Consider the following 22170-nt stretch of genomic DNA (forward strand, 5'->3'; position numbering starts at 1 on the left):
TCTGGGGTGAAGCCATGGGTATAGCTATGACTTAAAAACTTGCTGGTAATTTTTATGTGTGACTCAAGTTGAAAACCACTGCCTTAGTATACTGTGCCAAAGAATCCAGAATTGCTGCTACTTCTTCCTTTCCCTCTATTTGGCAATTTGAAACTGGCCCTTCTGCTTCCTGCAGTAGTACTGCTGATGTACCAGGGTCCTTGAGGGGTCTAAAATGTGCTACATCCAACCAATAGGAGGTTGGGCCAGGATTCAAACTGCTGACACTGATATTATTACTGGCAGGCTCCGCAGAAGGAAAAACATGTACAATCCAAGATAAATCTCAGATTGGCTTATGTTTTCAGTCATTACAATGATTAGAAGCTGGGCAGATATGAGAGAGATTAACTCAACTAACTACAGTGACAGTTCTCCTGTCCTGAGTCTATATCTTAAGAGGGTTGAATGATATCCAGGATTCAGCCAGAGGACTGTTATGGACTATTCTGATATCTAGTGAGATGACATTCATGCAACAAATTCCATTTGATAACAATTCCTAGATGTGAAGCTAGGAGCTAGGACCTGAAAATAAAGTTATCAGTAAGACACCTTGGCAAGAATCTTTAAATTTTTCAATTTTATGAACAACTTTTTAAATTATTTCAGTGCTGTTTACTTGAAATATTTTGATCTATTTGTAATAGGAGCACACACTTGCACTTCCTCCCAGTTACATTCAAAATAATTATCTAATTTATATGTATTTAATAATTATCTTATTTATATGTATCAAAATAAGGACATAAGATATAGTCTATTGAACTAAAATGCATATGGAAACAAGGTTTCATAAAAATGAGTGAATGCTGCCAGCAAGTAGTACATTTTCAAGCTCTCTCTTCCTGGAAATCCTGAAGGTTGATTATTTGATTTAGCGACTACTTCATAAATAACCTCATAAAAGAGTGCAATTCACAAACTATTTGCACCTTATTGAAGTAACTTAACTTTTTTTATTTTATAAAATAGGGAAGAATTATGAGGGGAAAAGAATCATAAGGTGTAGCAATTGGTAAAATTTAACACAAGATAAAGTATTGTCATATTTTGCTTTCCAATGGAAAAAAGCCCAAGATAATCTTATGAGCTATTCATGAAAATGGTACATAGAGGTGAATAGTCTATTAAATCCTGTGATGACTTCAACTGTCTTGCTACAAGCCATAAAAATCATCCAAATTCAGCATGTAAAAGAACCTGTAGTGAGAGGGAACATTGGTCCACCCCCAAGCTAACCATTCCTTTGTAACAAAAGCGAGCTGATTTGGAACTGGAAAGAAGTCATGGGTGGGGCACCCAGTAATAGTTTTTACAAGAGGCCACATGCATTGGAAACTTGGTAATAACTGTATATAAAATTTTAATCTTCAACTTTTCCTTTTAAAAAGGTGATAAAACAAATAGGGAAGTGATACGAAAATATACTTTTAACAGTGTCAAGGGAGCCATGAATTTTAAGTTCAAGTCAGTTCCTTTAAAGATATGTTAAAACTGAAAGCAAATGAGAAAGATCTTGACAAAGATTGCTGATTATTTGTGTATTCTTCTATTGCAAAGATAGCTAATGCATCAGGTTACAGTAACAATGATTCTTTTGATACTTGATTTTGCAAGTTCTATTTGTTAGCATGGATTTCTGTGATTCCTAATACTGATGTATTCTTATTTCTTTTTGTTTCTTGGCTAATTCTATTTCAAAATTATATTTGTAGTGTGAATTCAGGAAGTGATGAAAGAATGGAAACAAAATTTTAAAGAAAATATTTAATATTACTATCACAATTGGGTTAATTACCATTAATATTTTAATAGACAACATCCACTTAACTAGGCTTATAGAGACTTGGTGCATATTCTTGATAATGAGGCAGATGGGGGGAATCTGCTTTCACAGAAGGTAGGTGAAGTTGTGTTAATGTATCATTTACAAAAAGTAGCAGAATAGAGCCAAAGTTCTATCCTGTGTTACCTGTGAGATATATATTTGCATACTACAGTTTTCATACTATAGTAGGCACTCAGTCAGTGTGTGAGTCGATTCATTTAAAATGGTCTAGGGGCCGGCACTGTGTTGTAGCAGGTAAAGCCTGCAGTGCTGGCATCCCATGTGGGCACTGGTTTGCAGCCTGGCTGCCCCACTTCCAATCCCACTCTCAGCTATGGTCTGAGAAAGCAGTAGAAGATGGCCCAAGTCCTTGGGCCCCTGCACCCACGTGGAAGACCAGAAGAAACTCCTGGCTCCTGGCTCCGGATCAGCACAGTTCTGGCCATTGCAGCCAATTGGGGAGTGAACCAGTGGGTGGAAGACCTCTCTCTCTCTGCCTCTCCTTCTCTCTCTGTGTAACTGACTTTCAAATAATCAAATTCATTTTAAAAAGTAAATAAAATAAAATGGTCTTAATGGAACACGTCACCTTGGTTCTGCTTAGCCATGGCAAGTTCCTCAATCATATAAGGTAATCTTTGGTGTGCTGAATCTGGCCCAAGAATTCATGTCTGATCCTTCAGAGCTAACTTACGAAGCTTCAGATAGCTCTACAACAGCACCATCATGAGACGGCCATACTCACACTCTGAAGACTGTTGTTATTCTAATGTTTCGAAGCATGAAATGAAGACAGTGTCTTTACTTGTTGCCTGCATGACTTTTGTTTCTAGTCCACATCGACAATTAGGAAAAGCAATGGCAGATTGGAACACAATAATGTCATTCTATAACCTCTCTTTGAGATCCAAAAGGGTAGAAATCGAGCATTTTATTTGAGTTCAACCCATAGATCACATACATTACATTTCTGTGACAGGGAACAGAGTATTCAAATCCAGAAAAGGGCATTTAGGTATGAACTCAACTAAAATGAGTCCTCTCTCCTCTCTCTGACACTTTAATTCACCTTTTCCTAATGACCCGCTAAACTCAAAACAATATATTTTATGTTATTCTTATACATCAAATTATCAAATTATGACAAATATCACCTTTTGTCCTTCACTCTTAGATATTAATGTGAATAAATTTGCACGGATAGCATAAGAAGTACTGAGTATGGTTTCTCATTGTGAGAAAACACTGAAATTATGAGTTGTTTAAAAAGTATAGACAATCTAAAAAGGAGTTTAGGGATTTTCCAACCTTTTTGTCAATGGGAATTTCATGACTTATTGAACACTTTCACTTCTTCTCTTGGTCCATAGCATCCTTTCTAGAGTGTGGCAAAAAAGTGAGAAATTTTATTGAGGATAATAGTTTATACCTGATAACAATGAGTGTGTACATATTATGCAAAGGTGGCTCACAAAAGTTAAGTGCATTAACATTAACATTTTAAGCATTTTATGAAAGTAACCTAATTCAGAAGCTGAGGGAGGGATTGAAAATAACCACCACTGGCTTAGACAGAAAAGTCAAGGGATCATAAGACTAAACACAAATCTATTCTGACTGGTCAAAAGTTTCCAAGGTTCCTTTCTTCCTGTGCTTACTTGGGTGTGTTTCTTTGTTCCTGTGTTTGTTTAAGCATATAGGCTTAAGCCATATCCTGTTATCAATCATTGTTATAGCTCATAATAGCCACAATGGAAATTCGTTTATGAAACAGAAGGCCTTCACCCTAATTAGCGATCAGGTGAGCAAAGTTACCTTTGAGCTTAGAGATGCTGTGTATCAATATATCACCAACCAAACTATCTATTATCTGGAGACTAAGAACAACACCTAATGCAATATTTTCCCAACTTTTGGCAAAAAACATTGAAATTTGGAGTCTGTTTATCAACAGATCTAAATGCTAGAAGGACAACTCTAGCGTTTGAATGGTCAAAGAGCTGTGATAAATTCACTTATTGGGTGTCACCAAGCCTTTAAGTGGGAGAGCCCTTTGTAGAGGTTAATAAATCCACGATGATTTTTTGGCTGAAGGAGTGTAGCTCAGTGATAGATCATTTGACTTCATATCAAATCAAGATTTTTAGAAATAAGTGAACAAAAAACGATTACATGTCCTAGCTGGGTATTTGTAAGCAACACACACACTACAGAGACAAACCAGGATTTTGATTCTGTGGATCAGCAATCAACCCTGAGTTCAATCAAATCCACACAAATTCAGGGAACATCATTCATTCCTTGTTGCATTCATTCATTCAGCAGCCATTTTTTGAAAGACTGTTTAGGATGGAGAATTCACAGGCAAATGAGACCAGGCATCTTCACATTTAACAAACTCACAGTTCTCCTCAGTGACCTATGACATGAATGTTTTTAAATAATATCACACAGTTGAAGTACATCTGTTTTGATAAGAAATGTGGTGGGTGAGGGGAAGAGTATATTTGTTGCAACGACTTAAAGTTGCAATAATAGGGGTAGCTGCGTTCCCCAGAGAGCTTCATTTACCTCATTCGACAGTCACTCCTTTGTTGACACAGTTCCCACTTCTCACAGGTATGATCCTCCTTCTCTCAAATCTGTATTCCAGGTTTCCCCAGTCACAACATTTAATATCTTTTAAAATATATTCTGCTTTACTTTGAAAGTAAAGATGCTAAAGGAATAAGACAAGTGGCATGAAAAACTTTTAAGGAATGAAATTTCAAAAATGTAGTGGTGCCAGTGACTTTTACTTACTTTACCTAGACAAAACTACCCCCAAACAAACAAACTTCAAGACTACATTCTTGAAGCCGTGAGCTCTGTAAGCAACAACACAGAATTGATGGGAGTCCTAATAGCTGAGGAACCTCTGATTGTATTTCTCAGTAGCAGCCTGTATTAGTCAACCCCAACACCCTACTGAAGCAGCATCCACATAAGAAAGCAGCTTTTCCCCCAAATCTTCACAGTGAGATTTGCCAAGGTGTATGGTTTACCTGCAGAGCAACAGAGTTCCACCTGTCTTTTCACTAAGCACATTTTTTTTCATTTATTGCATATTTGCAAACCTCTTCCTTTTTTCAACTTTTATTTAATAAATATAAATTTCCAAAGTACAACTTTTGGATTATAGCGTCTTTTTCCCCCCAAAACCTCCCTCCCACCCGCAACCATCCCATCTCCCACTCCCTCTCCAATCCCATTCACATCAAGATTCATTTTCAATTATCTTTATATACAGCAGATCAATTTAGTATATACTAAGTAAAGATTTCCACAGTTTGCACCCACACAGAAACACAAAGTATAAAGTACTATTTGAGTACTAGTTATACCGTTAATTCACATAGTACAACACATTAAGGACAGAGAGCCTACATGGGGAGTAAGTGTACATTAATTCCTGTTGTTGATTTAACAATTGACACTCTTATTTATGACGTCAGTCATCACCGGAGGCTCTTGTCCTGAGATGCCAAGGCCATGGAACCCTATTGAGTTGGCTATGGAACCCTATTGAGTTCACCAACTCCGATCTTGTTTAGACAAGGCCATGGTCAAAGTGGAAGTTCTCTCCTCCCTTCAGAGAAAGGTACCTCCTTCTTTGATGGCCCATTCTTTCTGCTGGGATCTCACTCACAGAGATCTTTCATTTAGGGTTTTTTTTTTTTTTTTTTTTTTTTTTTTTTTTTTTTTTTTTGCCACAGTGTCTTAACCAAATCATTGAGGTAGAGGAATCCTTCAAAATGAAAACAGCTTTCTAAGACTGTCTTATAGTACAGATCATTTGCGCTCCACATCCAACACTTTAAGGATACACACTGAAGGGATGGATGGAATGGAGACTAGCACAGCCCAACCATCTAAGATGGAGCTGAGGCCAGGTCCACGAGGTAATTTGACTTTTCACTGGACAAAGAATTTTTAAAATATTATTTTAAATTTATTAGGAAAAAGGATTATTAAATATATATTATCAGAAGTTAATTTGATATTAAATTCATAATACTACTCAGCAAAATATCAGTAGAGCAAGAAATTATGAGATTTTGTCACTTTGTAGCAATATCCATTTGCTAGAGTACAAATAATAAATCCCTACACTTTACTTGGATTGAGAAAAAAATACTGGAAGATAACAGATAGAATTTCCTCTTTGTAATATCTTTCAAGGTATAGATCTAACTTTGCTTTTTTTCTTTCTAATACTAAACACTGAGCAACACATTCTTAATGAGAGTAAAGTGTCATTTTGATATAAGCTTAACTCTGATGCACAAACTCCTGTATAGGACAAAACACAATTAATGATTCATATATGCTGAACATGAAAGAAAGTAAAAACACAAATTTTAAATAGAAATGATAAGGTCATCACTTTGTATTCTTGTGCCTTCATCCCATAAAGAAAAGGGCCAATTATCACAAAAAAAATCAGCTTAAAATTATTTAAATGAAATTTATTTTAATTCACTTTGCTTAAATATCTACCTATTTGATTATAGATATATGCATAGTCCCAAGATCACTTTTCAGGAAGGGAGAAAAGATAGGAAAAAAAAAAGGAAAGGAAAGAAATGAAACGTCTCTGAAGTGGTACAAGTGTATTTCGTATTCTCACAGCGATCCAAGGCTGTTGGTTTTCTTATCTCTGCTTTTAGAGAGAGAGGACGCAAGTCAGAGAGTTTATGGAAATTGCTCGGGATCCCAAGGTAAGTTGCAGAACGAAAACTCTCTAGACTCTGGTCCACCTGCTTCTGTCTAATCTGTCTCTAAATTCTGCTTAGGGTTTTGCAACATACAAGGGGTATTTTTTGTGTTTGTATGTTTCTTTCTTTGGTCGGCAGAACTAAGGCTATTGGGGTGATAATACTTTAATTCAGTGTCTAGAGACCTAATTTAAGCCATTTCTTTCCTTACCTGAATGTAAGGGGACAGATAGATGAAAGGGAAAATGCCATCTTTTTTTTATCATTGCTGTTCTAATAATTAGAGTAAAAGTTACAACTTGGCTCACTGATTTATATTGGCAATGAATTTAAATTGTTTCATGCCCACAGAACGACTCTGAATTTTTAAACTCAATTTTATCTTTAAGAATCGGTGTCACAAAGTTGCATGTTATTCAAAACACAAGTTTTCCTTCTCTTAAAACGTGATTTCACAAGGTTTTTTTTTTCCCCCAGCTTAGTTGGAAGACTGCCATCTACTGAATCAACAATACCTTCTCATGTCCTACCTGAATGATTTTCAGAATCAGTACTCTCTAAAGTTAAAATCATGCACACATAGAGAGATCATTTTACTTCCTTTTTGCAAGTTCGCTTGTGACATGCACTTAGCTCAGATATGCAGAAAACGTTAGATTTTCAGATATTTGCCTAAAAATCTAATTTGTATCGAATTAAATTTATTCACTGCAAAGAAATTCTCAGTGCTAACCTAATCCACGGCTCCGCTGCTTATGGGGTAAGATAGTTCTCATGTAGCTGATGATCTAAAACATATTTCTCTGCTCTGTCCTTCTTGTCTGTGCTCCCACCTGGCATTTGTCTCATAAATCCAAATGCAAAAATCAGATTTCGCAAAGTGATTTTTACAACTTTTGTCATTACTTCACTTTCATTGTGAACATAGGCCTTACTGTTTGTAAACCCCGGTTGCCAAGTTAACGACAATAGGAATGGGAAAACACTCAAGACAGCCTTTATCCTGAAGACCCAAGATTATTCAGTCAGAAGGAAGCAGCCTATTTTTCAGTTTAATTGTAATTAGTAACAATGTCTCTAATCATGTGGATTTTTTGTTGAATATGCTCATATGTGTCCCTTTCTTGCCCTAAGCTATTTTTTCTTCCTTTGCTCAAGTGACAGGCCAGCTCAGGGAATCAACAGGAAAACACCACATTTATTTCTACAGAATATTCCTTTTGTGTGTTTTTTTGTTTTTTGGTTTTTTTTTATTTTTTTTTTATTTTTTTTTTGGTTTCTGGGATACAGCTGTCACTTTCTGGAGGAAAGAAAAGGTTGTGACCTGTGTCCCTTCCTTCGTTCAGAGGAGATACGCTGGACCCCCAATGAGGAGACAAGATGGTTTAGTACACAGAGTCCTTCTACAATTATGACTTTGCTCTCTATTGATATTATTATAAAAATGTCATGAAGTTAAAAAAAAAAGATATATTGGGAAAAGGCATTTAAAAATCTTCAGGTTTCCAAAGCCCATCTCTAAATACAGAATAATCAGAATGAGACATCTTCAAGTTTAGAAATTACCAGAAAAAGACAAAAAGACAACAAAATAAATCTATGGTACTTCTTCATTCTAGTTAGTTTCAGTATGTTTGTAAAAATGATACTGATATTATAGTATATAACAATAATATATAGTAACTGGACCAGTTACTATATATAACATTGATTACTCACATGGTTTTATTTTTGCATTAATAAAACCTAAAGCTAAGTCCATAAAGTTGCAGATAGAAGACCATATTAAAGTATATACCTCTGTAAAATTTTTTGTGGCTGCAAAACAATTTTAATAAAACCCCTATGCATATTGCCTTAGTTACAAAGGTTAGTTATACTGTAGCTTCCTAGAAACTGCTTAAACTTCCTTGTATATATCTTTATGATTATAGTTTCCCACCAAAAGATCAAACTGGGAGCAAAAAAATAAGTGCATTCTTATTCACAGATTTACAGGACGCTAAAACTTAAACATTGATAAGACAGAAATTACTCCAAAGAAAACTATTTTCACTGGGAGAGATGAGATATTTCCCAGGGGGGAAATAGAAAATATGAATTTTTACAGCTGAAAGAAACATCTTAAAGTTATTGAATTTTAATATATGACAGCCAAATAAATTTGTTGCCCCTGCTTTGTAAACACTCAGTATCTCTTTCATAAGATAGGTTTATCATATAATTGCAAGAACAACAGAAATTCCAGAAGTGAAATAGGAAAGTTCAGTAAGAATATCTCATCCCTTGTTGTTTTTTCATCGTGAAAGACAAATATTGGAAGATTTAGTCTCTAAGCTCATGTCCAGTTTGTGATTCTGATTCCACAAAATGTCTTTAAATCCCTCTCATCACCACAACCACCATCCTGCTTCTTCTCTGTTTACCTCCTGCATTCATCTGCAATTATAATGAAGATGCTCCCTCTCCTCACTTCCGTATCTCTTCTCCGGTGTCAGTCCTCTGATAAGTAGAAAGTCAATGAGTCTGTAATTTTTACCTATGGGAAAATGATGAAGATGTCACATAGAAGGGGAGAAAAATGTGAAAGTGTACAAGTCCTAACACTGGATCAAAAAAGACATTTCTCTCTTTGCAAGAATGTCCCTTCTCATTACCCTGGGCTTTCACCTAACATTGGATTGTTCTTCAGGTTTTGCTCAGTGCTTTTAATTTTCTTTGTTCTTGTCTATATGCCTTTGCTTTCTATTTGTTGTCCTTTTAGAGCACAAGAGTTAGATTTGCAACCATTCCAGCTCCTCTGGTATACATTTGACTTTTACCACCAATATGCCTACTACTATTTGTGTCAGCTTGACCTTCCTGCCCCAAGGGGCTGATCTTGTTGAGAGACTTGTGTTGTACTTGAAATTTGAGGAACCCACCCTGTGAGGAGGCTGTGGTTGCAGCTTCCCTGTGGTGTGAGTACCAGACTGGAGATTAGGAAACTCACAGGTTGAATTAGATTCTGCCAGCTAAATAACTTGTCACCATATAGTTATAAAGTATGTGCAAATATTCTTTTTCTTTCTTCAATGTAAATAGCTCTCCGTATTCTGCTCACATATCTTAGTAGGGAGATGATAATGGTTTATTCTACTAACCGAATTGAGTTTTTTAATGCTCTCCCCCACCCCCAAACTCCATATAGGAATTAAGTTTACTGTGAGAGTGACTAGAGGGAGAAATGTTAGTCATAGTTGATTTCTATTATTCTATTTCAAACGACCCGTACACAACTCTGGAGTATTGGTTTTCCAATGGGATTTGTGTTACAACAATAGGTTATTCCATCTTGATTAAATCTAGTCCCTATTAACTAAGAAGACATATTTAAACAAATTGTATAAGTCCTAACAAGGCTTCGTAATGATGCTAAGCTTCGAACAAAAAGAAAACATGCCCCTTTTGTTTCTTTGACCTATGGCTAGGAAGAAAGTTGGATGCAAATATTAATGACTTCAGCTTTCTGAACCTGATTCATAAGCAGTGTTTGGTGGAGAAATTAAAATGTTCATTGTCTACATGATGAACAAAAATAGGAACTTTTAAATTATGAATTGGGTTAACATCTGTTAGGCAAACTGTTTGCTTAGCTTTATTTTGCCATTTCACTTCCCTCACTACCCTCTGTCTCTCCACACATCTGGGAATGTGGTGAGAGCACCGCAGGAGCAATTATAAAGCCAGAGTCCAGTTAAGGACCCTGGATTTTCCATTTTTAGCCTCTGCTGCAATGTAAGGATGTCCCAAGAGTGGTTGATGTGGACTCCACAGGAAGAAATGTCCTGATTTAAAATACAAATAAAGCAACAAAACAAAAGAGAGGCTTTGAAAAGGCCAAGGGAGACATGCAAAACAAACTGAACTCTACTGAGAGTTCATTCAAAACATATTATTGAAGATGCAAAAATATTTTCATTTAAAGGATGGTACATTATCTATTACAGAGAAATGTTTTAAAAACAAGAGTTAAAACTTTAAAAAAAATAGTGGAAACTAGTTCAACTAGGCAGGACACAGAGATAACTAAAGGCGGGGCTTTGCTATAAAACAGCTCCGGGTTCTTACCTTGGATCTGCTACTTCCGGATGTTCTTGAAAGCAAACTACAGCTTTTGTTTTTGCTTTTTCTAAAGGCTCAGTTCCTCCATAGACAAAATGGCGATATGAGGATGATATTTCCCTTATAGCACTCCTGGAGGACTGAATGCAATAATGCATAGATGTCCTTACCAGGGTATTTGGCATGTTACAAGCATAAAATGACTGACAGCTGCTAATCATAATGAGATCATTGAGGACCAGGGTTACTGATGATTTAGTAGCATTCAGGGGATATTTAATAAATCCCAAAAGTGAAACTGTGACAGTGATTTTTATGATGAAGTGATACACAGAGTGACTTGCGAAACAGCAGGAAGAGGCTCATCCACTGAAGAAGAGAAACAATGTCTGCTTTCGCCATGCAACTACCACAGTTTTCCTAAGTTCCTTGACTGGGGGAGGAAGCACTCCAACAAGGCATCGCAGGTGTTCATATAAACTGAAAGACCACAGACACTGCTACCATGTTGAAGAATTAGACCTGGGGCCATCACTGGCGCAGTAGCTTAAGTCTCTGCCTGTGGCACTGGCATCACATATGGGTGCCAGTTTGGGTTCCCACTGCTCCACTTCCGATCCAGCTCCTGGCTAATGTGCCTGGGAGAGCAGTAGAGATGGTCCAAGTGCTTGGGCCCCTGAACTTCTGTGGGAGACCCTGAAGAAGATCCAGGCTCCTGGCTTTAGATCAGCTCAGGTCCGGCTGTTGTGGCTCTTGGGGAGAAAACCAGTAGATGGACCTCTGTCTCTGTCTCTCTCTCTCTCTCTCTCTCTTTTTATTATTTGACAGGTAGAATTACAGACAGTGAGAGAGAGAGAGACAAAAAGGTTTTCCTTCCGTTGGTTCACTCCCCAAATGGCTGCAACGGATGGAGCTGTGCAGATCCAACGCCAGGAGCCGGGTGACTCTTCCTGGTCTCCCATGCGGGTGCAGGGGCCCAAGCACCTGGGCCATCCTCCATTGCTTTCCCAGGACAGAGCAGAGAGCTGGACTGGAAGAGGAGTAACCAGGACTAGAACTGGCACCCATATGGTTGCCAGGGCAGCAGGCAGAGGATTAACCAAGTGAGCCGTGCACCAGCCTGTCTCTCACTCTTTCTGTCTGTAACTCTGCCTCTCAAATAAATAAATCAATCTTTAAAAACAAGAAAGAATTACTCCTGAAGAGATCAGTCACTTGATGGCTCCATGTAAATTAAACCCCCACTCATTCTTCTTCAAACATTCCAGTCTTCTCCAAAAAGTCTCTATAGGGTGCCAGTTAAGTCTTTTGAATATGTAAAGTGAATCAAGGCACTCACTTACCTAAAAGTGTTCAAAAGATGTCAGTGTACATCCCAAAGCATACTGCAATGTCCTCCGGAGTTGGCCTCGTTGCCTGGACCTGGATCCACTACCCCGCAGCTTTCAGTCGTCCACAGTATTGGCAAGGTCGCTGATGCCTTGCAGCCTCCTTTGCTTCTACACCTTGGCTTTTACCATTTACTCCTCTTTGAACACTTAGTCTCCAGCCTTTAAACATGATAATTCCCATTAGTCTTTCAAGACTGAGCCTATCACATTCCTTCTTGGGGAATAACTTTCTCTCCTTACTCCCACCTCATTCCAGCTGTTGGGGGATCAGGGTATACAATTCCCTATCTCTGTGAAACTACAGGAAAGCCCTCCATTTGCAGGCTTGTGTACCTCACCCACATCTGCTCATTAGATCATGAGTTTTCAAGACCAAGAAGAATGTGTTGGTCATCATGCAGAGTATAATCTCAGTACATCCTAGTTGGAGAATGAACTGTTCCTATGCAGCTCATCTAAACTTGCCTTCTGCATATCAAACTGAATATTCATAGTATTTTTTATTCCTTTGAATTCACACCAGCCTGTTGACTTACAGGTAGGATTTGTTGAGATCTGGGGCTTAAATGCATAACTTAAGGACAAGCCAAAGAAAGGTATCATGGTTGTGAGATATTAGCATCAGATTTGACAGAAGCTGAATTTATTTAATTCCAGATTCAAGGAGAACCCCAAGCAAGGACCTCATGAATTATCTTTGAAGAGTAACGTCTTCTTGGTTCTTATGCCAGTGTTAGGCTCTTGAGTTTACCCTTTACACAAAAGTAGCATGTGGCATTCATCAAGACCAGTTGATGTTTTATTCACCATAAAGTGCATCATTGCCATTTGATAAATGCTAAACATTGATAACAATGAGGCTATGCAAAGGCTGTTTTTAGAAATGAGTTTGTGCTGCATGGCAGGGTTAACCCTGTATGTCTACACTCCTGTTCCTAGGCTGCTGCCAGTGCCTGAGGGAGGGACCCTGCACAGCAGGATTATGTGGCTTTGTTCACATCCCTAAATTTCCTCCCAAACACCTGCAGTCACCGATGTCATAAGTTTGGCTGCTGTTTCACTGCACTATCAATCTCTTAATTTGCAACTAACATGTTTAAATTTATTTCTTCCACAACCTTGGGTTGTTATTCACATCATCTGAATTAGTGTTACGGTATGTATATTTCTATATTCCTCAGGATCGTTAAAGAAAAATGAGATACCTTTAAACACAAATGTGAATATTTAAACTATAGGGGCAAAGGAGGTGATTCTGAGAAGAGAAAAGTGAGATAGCCTTTATTCTTTTGAAAGGGTGACTGAATACCGGGCAAGAATGGTTTATTGCCACTGACCCGATTCTTATATGCCTCTCATTTTGTCTGCTGTACAATACCTCTCTCATGTAATGAATTCCACGTGGAGAAGAAATGTGTTCAGTTCATAGGAATATAAAACTATGCCCAATTGTATTCTATAATGGGAAAACAGTCATAAATATGAAGTCAGTCAAGGTATTCAATTATTGCTCTCTTTCCTTTGAAGTAAAATGATATTTTGATTGTCCAATTGAAAATACAGTAGCTTATCTGTTCAGAATAAATTTGTAATCTATTAGAAAGCCATTCATTGCCTGGGAAATCTCATTTTCCCCCAATTATGCCACTCAATGTGTTTAATCATTAACCTGAAAGGAGAAATTCAGTTAAAGAAAAAGAGAATCACAAGTCTCCATTGCTATTGCTAAATTAGCTCCCCCTGAGTGTCACTATAAGCACTGAATGGCAAAAGAAACTAAATAACTTCCTTTTTTTTTCTGCAGAATAGAAGCTTAAGATCTTATCTATACACTGATGTCAAATGTCAAATATCAAATATTCCCTTAAAAATTCCCTTAACAATACTCCCCCTACACAAATAATTATGAAATATGCTGAAATTCATAATTTAGAATAAAAATTTAATTCTGATTTTTGATACAACTATTTAATTTCTTAATTATGTTCAATCAGAAAGTACTTGTTTTGAGACTTCAAAAAAGATTTTTTATAGGGTTTCTTGGACCACAAATATAAAATGAAAACAATATTCAAAGTCCAGATAAGTGAATCATGCATATTTACTAATTTTGCCTTTTGAGTACACATGGATTTACACTTAAGTAATGCATTGGCTCCATTTAAAATAGTCCTTAATTTACACATTTTAAAACTCATTATTATTGGCAAGTGCCAATAGTAACAAAAATGAAAATCAAAGCTCAAGTGTGCCTTGTCTTAACCAGATGATTTCCTTATGAATACTAAAGAAATAATCATAAATTATCTGACAAATGTATCATATGCCTCTTAAATTGGCATCCTGAAGCATTTGGGTCCATTTTTACTTTCTGTAAAAACACACACCTAACTGACATGTGGGGTTTATATCTAACGCCAATGTTTTTGCTCACAATAGCCCTACACACTTTGGGGATACAATTCTTGTCACTGTGGGATCTGGAGGAGAAACATGTATGTACACACACATTTCTATAAAAAAACAATTTCTTTTTTGTAATCATCTGATTTTAGTGTGTTAGATTTGCTGGAAATTAGCTGTGTTTAGAAAATCTCCCTTCCACAATTACATAGGTCACATTCGAACTGCTGCCATAGCTTTTGTGTATAAAGTATGTCTCTTGCCCTCCATTTAAATTCTGGGAATAGGTAGTGGATGTTTTTCCACTCCTACTTTAAAAGTCATTCATAAACAGTTCAAAACATAGGACCATTAAGCCTGCTGTACCTGAACATACTCATTGTAGATCTTTGTTGTTCTATTTTTTTTTTTTTTGACAGTCAGAGTTAGACAGTGAGAGAGAGAGAGACAGAGAGAAAGGTCTTCCTTCTGTTGGTTCACCCCCAAAAGGCCGCTATGGCTGGTGCTCTGCGCCGATCCAAAGCCAGGAGCCAGGTGCTTCCTCCCGGTCTCCTATGCGGGTACAGAGCCCAAGCACTTGGGCCATCCTCCACTGCCTTCCCAGGCCACAGCAGAGAGCTGGACTGGAAGAGGAGCAACTGGGACAGAACTGGCACCCCAACTGGGACTAGAACCTTGGGTGCCAGCGCCGCAGGCGGAGGATTAGCCGAGTGAGCCACGGCTCCAGCCTTTGTTGTTCTATTTTTAAAGCACAAGAGGCCCATAAATCTTTCATTGTTATCCTTGGTTTGATTTTTTTATTGGATACAAGCTTTCCATAAGAGGATAAAAATTATGTATTATGGAATCTTTAAAAATAATTTATTTTTGAGACATTTATTGGAAACCTATAAGCTCTAGGCCCAGTATTAGAGAGTAAAGAAGTCAGTTTGAGAAAGATACATTCATGGACCTAAGTTGAGTCTAGTGGGGGAGACAACCATTGAGCTAGGAGTAGGAGAAGGCCATTGTAAATGCACACTTGAAAACAGATTCTTAAGGCTCACATCTAGGTGCTCTTTTAATTGTTTCATTTATACAAACCAAACTTCTTCTTCCTTTTTGTATAGATATGGAGATAAATACTAAATTCAGTTTATCCTTGTAGGCAGCTGGTGTGAGATCTCTAAGGAATTCTGTGTCAGTGACTTTGGGTCACCTTTTGAAGTCAAGTGTCAGGGGAAAAATAAAAAGTCCTAGACCATAGATAGATACTACAAATGTTCCAGGGAAAGGGAATACTCCTTTTCACATTTCTTCCCTCCCATTGTTCCTGTCTTCTTTCCCTCTGAACGGTTGCTTATTATACATATTTTTATAGATCTATATATGGAGTAGATGGCATTTTATGCAACATAATTAGAAGATGCCACAAAAACCACAAGATGAGAAAGAGCTTAAAAGGAAAAAAAGAAGCTTAAACTAAGTTTTCATATCTCACATACAGTAATTCAAGTGGCTTGGTGTGACAGAATGGTTAAAGACAGGTGAAAATGCAAAGGATTCATGGCTGTCAAAGAACAGGAACCTCTTGGGAAATGGAAAACCTACTTAGGAAAGATCACGAAGTAAGTTGGTAAAAGTACACAAATGTTGGTATGTTCAGTGTGCGGAAATAATGAAATAGGTTTCATAACCAGTTACTTCTATAAGTGTTTTATTAAACATGATTTATTGTGATTTACAACAACGCCCATTAATATTACTTCAATAAATTGTAGGCGTATTCCAAGAGTTTGATTTCAGGACACTCACTGAAAAGGCCATCCAGTGTGGCTTTATAAATGCTCCCTTTCCAAAGCTACCCCTTTTGAACTTTCTTTGGAGGGGACTGTGAGTGAGTATGTGCGGAAAGGGGAGTGGATATAAATGTGTTTTTCTAAGCAATTTCCCTTTAATTAAAAATGTGTTTTGGATTTATATTTATTTACACTTGAATTATCAAAATGTTCCCTTGGAAGAATTTTTTCCCTTTGAGGCATCTTAACTCACCCTCCCGGAAGCCACATTTTGCCATAAGTAGAAAAACTCCACACCAAGAAGCTGCAGTTTTGTTCCAGACTCTAACCCTACAATTTTGTGTGGGTTTTAAACTTGGCAAAATGCATGATCCCATCCCTAATCATGATCCATAATAGTACAGTGTGTGACAGTGGGGACAGAGGACTCTCCTGAAATATACCAATAAATCTACCCAGGACAGTTGTCTGTGTTCTACTGTGCCCTTCCCCAAGTAATCCCAGGGAGGGTGTTCCCTTCAGCCAGACTTTCCTTTGTCCCCAAGATATTGGACAAACCTAGGTCCCGCTGCCTGTAAACGATGTGTCCGCTACTTGACGATTTCCGTTCTAATTACCACTCACCTGCTTTGTTTTGATTCTTGGGACCAGAACCATATTCCTTCTAAGATATCCCCACACAGCTGTCTTTATGGCCCTGCAGTTCTTTATCCAGGACTTAGCTTTACTCATACATCTTCCTCTTGCAGAGGCTGGGTATAAAACAGACAAATCAGGATTTACACCTAAATCCCCTATGTTGTAGCATTCTTAGTTATTAAGAAACTAGAAAAAACGAAGGGTTTTCTCGGAGACATCCCAACTGAGATCAACACCGTTTTCTCCTCTGTGGGGCCTTGATGGTGGCCTGGTCAATCCTGACAGAGAGTCCCTTAACTTGGCTACGTTTGCTTCCTGTACATGTGGCACAGCCAGGCCTTCTAGATAAAAACGCTCTCCACCCTCCGCAATGGGCTGAGGGCCTCTGCTTGATTGCAACCCTCCACCTCCAAACCACCCTGGGTCAGCGTCACGGGTCTTTCACTGCTTCTCAGGGCATCTGCAGAGAATGCCCAAGCATCCAACAATGAAAGTAACAGAAGCATCTTTAAAAGGTATTTGTTAGCACTCACCCCTTAGACATAACTATTATTTAAGGGAAACATTATAATTGTGGTGAAATTATAGATTGCCATTTTTCTCAGACTTCCTACAGTCAACCTCTACCCATTATATGCTATATTTGGACTGATCCACTGAGCTCCTTGGAGGAAGGCCATTCACTCAGTGCTTACTTGCAAATGGAGTGATGGGAAGAAAAAGAGAAACTTTCATGATAATTCTTATTTCATAAAGTGTCATGTTATTTATAGAAAAATGAGACAGTAAAGTGTCCTTTCTTTTAAATCTGGCCTTTCCTGCACCCCATAATTTAGGGTAATATAATAAGTGATTTGAAAATAAAGATTTGAGACAACATTTCAGCATTAGTGCTTTTAAGACAAAACAAACATTCAAAATAAAACCTAAACCACCAAAGTGAACTCTATCATTAAATGCCTACTTTTTGCTAAATTTGTAGTTATAGCATCTCAAAATCTCTAACTCTTCAATTGTTACCACTTACAAAGTAAAAATAATTGTATTATTTTCTGTGGTACTAGGGCATTATGGCCCATTATTTTTCTCTTCCCAAAAGTACAAGTGGATTTGCATCAGCAGCTATTAAATGGGATTAATGAACTTAGAGGAATTTAAATAACAATATGAGATTTCAGAGATGAGCAAACTGCCTATAATATTTCAGGCTCCTGATTCTGAATTATTTCAGTTTTGTCTCATCAAGGCTCATTGAATCTTATCCCATTGTACATTTATAAATCAGTGAACATTTTAGCTTGCAAGAGATAAATTCAATTCCAAAGTTCCTTTCCTGCACATTGGATGGAATCTACTCACATACAATTGTGCCAAAAATAAATGTGAGAAATACTGTAAATAATAAATGCCAGACAGTTCAACTGTGATCATTAATCCTGTGAAACAACTCTGTCACCTTCATTCATGATTTTTTCTGTCATTTAAGAACACTGCATATCTCAAGAGTTTTGGTGTGCTGTGGGAAGAGGTCCCTAAAGTTAAGGGCATAAATAGTAGACTCGTATTCCCTCCCCAAGCCATTCTTCCCACCCCCCGTCTGGCTAGGCTGCTCTAAAATGTTTTCATAGAATTCTACTCTCATTTTACCTTTGCACTCTGAAATTGTTCACCTGACTTACCAGCTTCCCAGATAACTGAATAGGAACTCACCAAAGAGAGTTCTGCTTTCACATAAAGGCCTTGTAGATTATCTGCATGAAGCTTGCAAAAAGGATTGAAAAAGCTGTCTATAGACATTATAGCTGAGACCACCTTCTTAACCCCTTATTTTACAATTTAAATAAGCTGTATCCAGTATAGTCATGCAATAAACACTCCAAGATGATCTCCCGAAACCTCCATGCACAGTGTGATGGGCAAGTCTGCTGCGCAGGCATCCCCTGGGGGCCTAAGAAATGCAATGTCTAACTGAATCAAGAGCCTGCATTTTCACACAGTGCCCAGCAGCCCACATGCACATCCAAGTTTGAGAAGCATGCTCCACAGCATTTGTCCTCAAAATGTGGGCTACAGACCACCTTAGCAGCATCACCTGGGTTCCTCCTCAAAAATGCCCGTTTTGCTCACCATCTGGGTCCCATTTGGACCCTTAATCAGTCTTTCTGACGTTGATGCCTATGATTTTGTATTTTCAACAAATACTATAGGTCCTTGAGGCTGAAAATGTGGTCAAAAACAAATTCAGACCCTCAGGCCCTACCTTTCACCTGCCAAGTCAGTTTCTGCAGTTTCACAGGAATCTCTGATATTTCTAAGAACATTCAGCTTTGACAATTATGGTTCCAGGTGACTCCTGTATATACTACGTTAAAAAGAAAACTTCTCTATATTACATAATATTGTTTTATATATGAAAAAAACAAATGGATGGTGATGTTCTGTTTCCTGAAGCTTCAAATAGAAAAAATACTGGAGAAAAACTCAACAACCAGGGTCACGCCTAACAAGTGTGAGGCCTGGAACAGACAGTTGAGGTCCATAAACCATAGGTATAAATATTTAAAAGTTTTAAATCAAGCTAACCAGCTACATAAAAATATTCTCTCTCCTCCTACTTTGGAAAATCTGTCAATCGCATGAAAGAGCAGATTTTAGGATCCTTCCATGCCTTGGATTTGTGTACCAGAATGTGGTAGAGCGAGATCACCAGCCCAACCCTGGGCTGTTATCATCTTCCTTTTGCTTTCCAGCCCCAATGCTGTGCCCTACTTGAGACTTGCAGTGCACTTTTGTGGGAACCCAACCTATACTTGGCAATGCCTGGGGTTAGAGGTTTGGACTCTGACACTATGGTATTCATGCAGGTTGGTAGACCCAGGAAAGAAGCCTATGCATGCCCTGGAAATCTGCACAGAGTCTTTCAGGAGGTTGAGTCTAGCTCCAGATACCCCAAGCACTCTTGGAAGAGAGGATATGTGCTTTGTGTTGCACACCCTGTTTGCAACATCCCCTGGGCAGACTTCTCACCAAGGTGACAAGGGTCAGAGCCAGACTGGCAGTGGAGCCCAGCAGGGGCTCCTCTTCCTATGGTGTAAGGGTGGCATTGTTAGAAATACTAGACTTTCTGAACAGGTCTTCAAAGAAGGAGGTACCTTCCTCTGAAGGGAGGAGAGAACCTCCACTTTGACTATGACCTTGTCTAAACAAGATAAGAGTCGGAGAACTCAGAGGGCTTCCATAGCCTTGGAAACTCATGACTGGAGCATAGGGAGATTACTGATGCCATAAACAGGAGTGTCAATTGGTAAAGTCAACAACAGGAGTCACTGTGCACTTACTCCTCATGTAGGATCTCTGTCCTTAATGTGCTGTACATTGGGATTTAATGCTATAACGAGTACTCAAACAATATATTTCACCTTGTGTTTCTATGGGGGTGCAGACTGTTGAAATCTTTACTTAATGCATACTAAACTGATCTTCTGTAAAAAAAAAAAAAATCAATTCCCAACTTGACTCTCACTGGGATTAAACATGACAATAGGTCTGCTCTGATTTCATCATCATTTAAAAAAATCATCTATTATTTTTCACTTTATGTTTCTGTGTGGGAGCAAACTGTGAAATCCTTACTTAATGTGTGCTAGGCTGATCTTCTGTATGTTAAGATAATTGAAAATGGATCTTGATGTGAATGGAAGGGGAGAGGGAGTGGGAGGTGGGAGGGTTGTGGGTGGGAGGGACAGTATGGGGGGGAAGCCATTGTAATCCGTAAGTCGTACTTTGGAAATTCATATTCATTAAAAAAAAAGTTAAAAAAAAGAAATACTAGACTTTCTGTTTGCAATTATTTTTATTTTAGGGGTATGGAGGGGGAAAGAGAGAGAGAAAGAGAGAGAGAGGGAGAGATTCATCTGCAAGTTTACTCCACAAATGCAGGAGTGAGTCATGCTGAATCCAGAAGCTTGGAACTCAATCCAGGTCTCCCATGTGATTGACAGGAACCCAATTAGTTGGGCAATCACCTGCCTCCTAGGGTGTGTATTGGCAGGAAGTGGGAATTGAGAGCAGAATCACTCCAGCATAGGATGCAAGTGTGCCAGGTGACATAGTCACCCCTGAACTGCAATACCCACCACAATATTGGAGTAACTGAACATGTCATAGCAGAAGGCCATGTAAAGTCTGGCTTCCAGCAAAGAATCTGAAGTTACGGCTACCTAGTTTTCATATCTTTAATCTACCCCTTGTTCTCTGTGTGATTATAACCAAGGCATTGTCCTGAGTCTTATGGTCAGTAAATGAAGATAATGATTAGAATACATTATAGAACTATTGTGACACATTTTTTAAAATTGCATTTGTAGTAATTAGCACAATGCCTAAAGCATTTAAGCTCCATAAATGCCAGGATTACCTTTCGAGATTACTCTTTTTTTCAACATTGCTACTTAAGTATGACTTACACTGACCAAAGCATTTTGATATTTATAAATCATTATTTGTAATAATTCATGCTTTAAATGAAGGAGGTATCTTTGTTCCTAAGTAATGGAGCATGAGGAGATTTTTAGGTAGAAGGGAATCATTTTTTAAGGATGATGCTTCTCAGAGCCATGTGAAATGATCTGAGTTAAGGCTAGTGCCAAGAAAAGCCATTAGGAGGTGAAAAGGAATCAGAGACTGAGTTGAAAAGCCCAATTGTGGAAATGTACTAGGAGAAGTCATTGGGAGGAGTGGAATCTTAGATCTGAGGAAGGAGGAAACAGAACTTCAAAGAGGCTACAGACTTCAGAATGCTGAGGAGAGGTGAGAAATAAAGGGAAAGAAAAACTAGTTCTTGAACTCTGCATTAACAAAGTAACAGGAGATGTTGCTACCAACTGTTGCTGTTGAATTTTGAGGACTGGTTAAGGAGGCAACAGGAACTGAAGAGTGTTAATTTCTCTTGCAAGAAATATAATTCTAAGAGAAGAGGGAAAGCCAAAGACAATTAGACTTGCAACACAATATTTATTTGTATTTATTTGAAAAGTAGAATTACAGAGAGAGGAGAGAGAGAGAGAGAGAGAGAGAGAGAGAGAGAGAGAGAATGAGAGAGAGAGAGAAAGAGATCTTCTACCTGCTGGTTCTCTCCCTAGTTGGCTGCAATAGCCTGGGCTGGGCCAGATGGAAACCAGGAGACAGGAGCTTCTGGCTCTCCCATATGGGTACAGGGGCCTAAACAC

At 38.1% G+C, this 22170-nt stretch overlaps 1 long non-coding RNA gene across 6 annotated transcripts in view; it reads left to right on the forward strand.

The window, feature by feature from the left end:
* The first annotated feature begins 5726 nt into the window (after positions 1–5726).
* Positions 5727–22170, forward strand: part of LOC103348808 (uncharacterized) — a 35656-nt gene continuing 19212 nt past the window's right edge. For 2 of the 6 annotated variants that reach the window (XR_011387171.1, XR_011387172.1), the window contains exons 1-2: positions 5727–5811; positions 6580–6630. This is a non-coding gene — a long non-coding RNA (uncharacterized lncRNA). Of the gene's footprint in view, positions 5812–6531; positions 6631–22170 lie in introns of those variants that run through there. The other 4 variants (XR_007920614.2, XR_011387174.1, XR_011387173.1 and 1 more) reach the window with 3 other exon arrangements.

This window comes from Oryctolagus cuniculus, chromosome 3, assembly GCF_964237555.1.
Source record: "Oryctolagus cuniculus chromosome 3, mOryCun1.1, whole genome shotgun sequence".
Lineage (NCBI taxonomy): Eukaryota > Metazoa > Chordata > Mammalia > Lagomorpha > Leporidae > Oryctolagus > Oryctolagus cuniculus.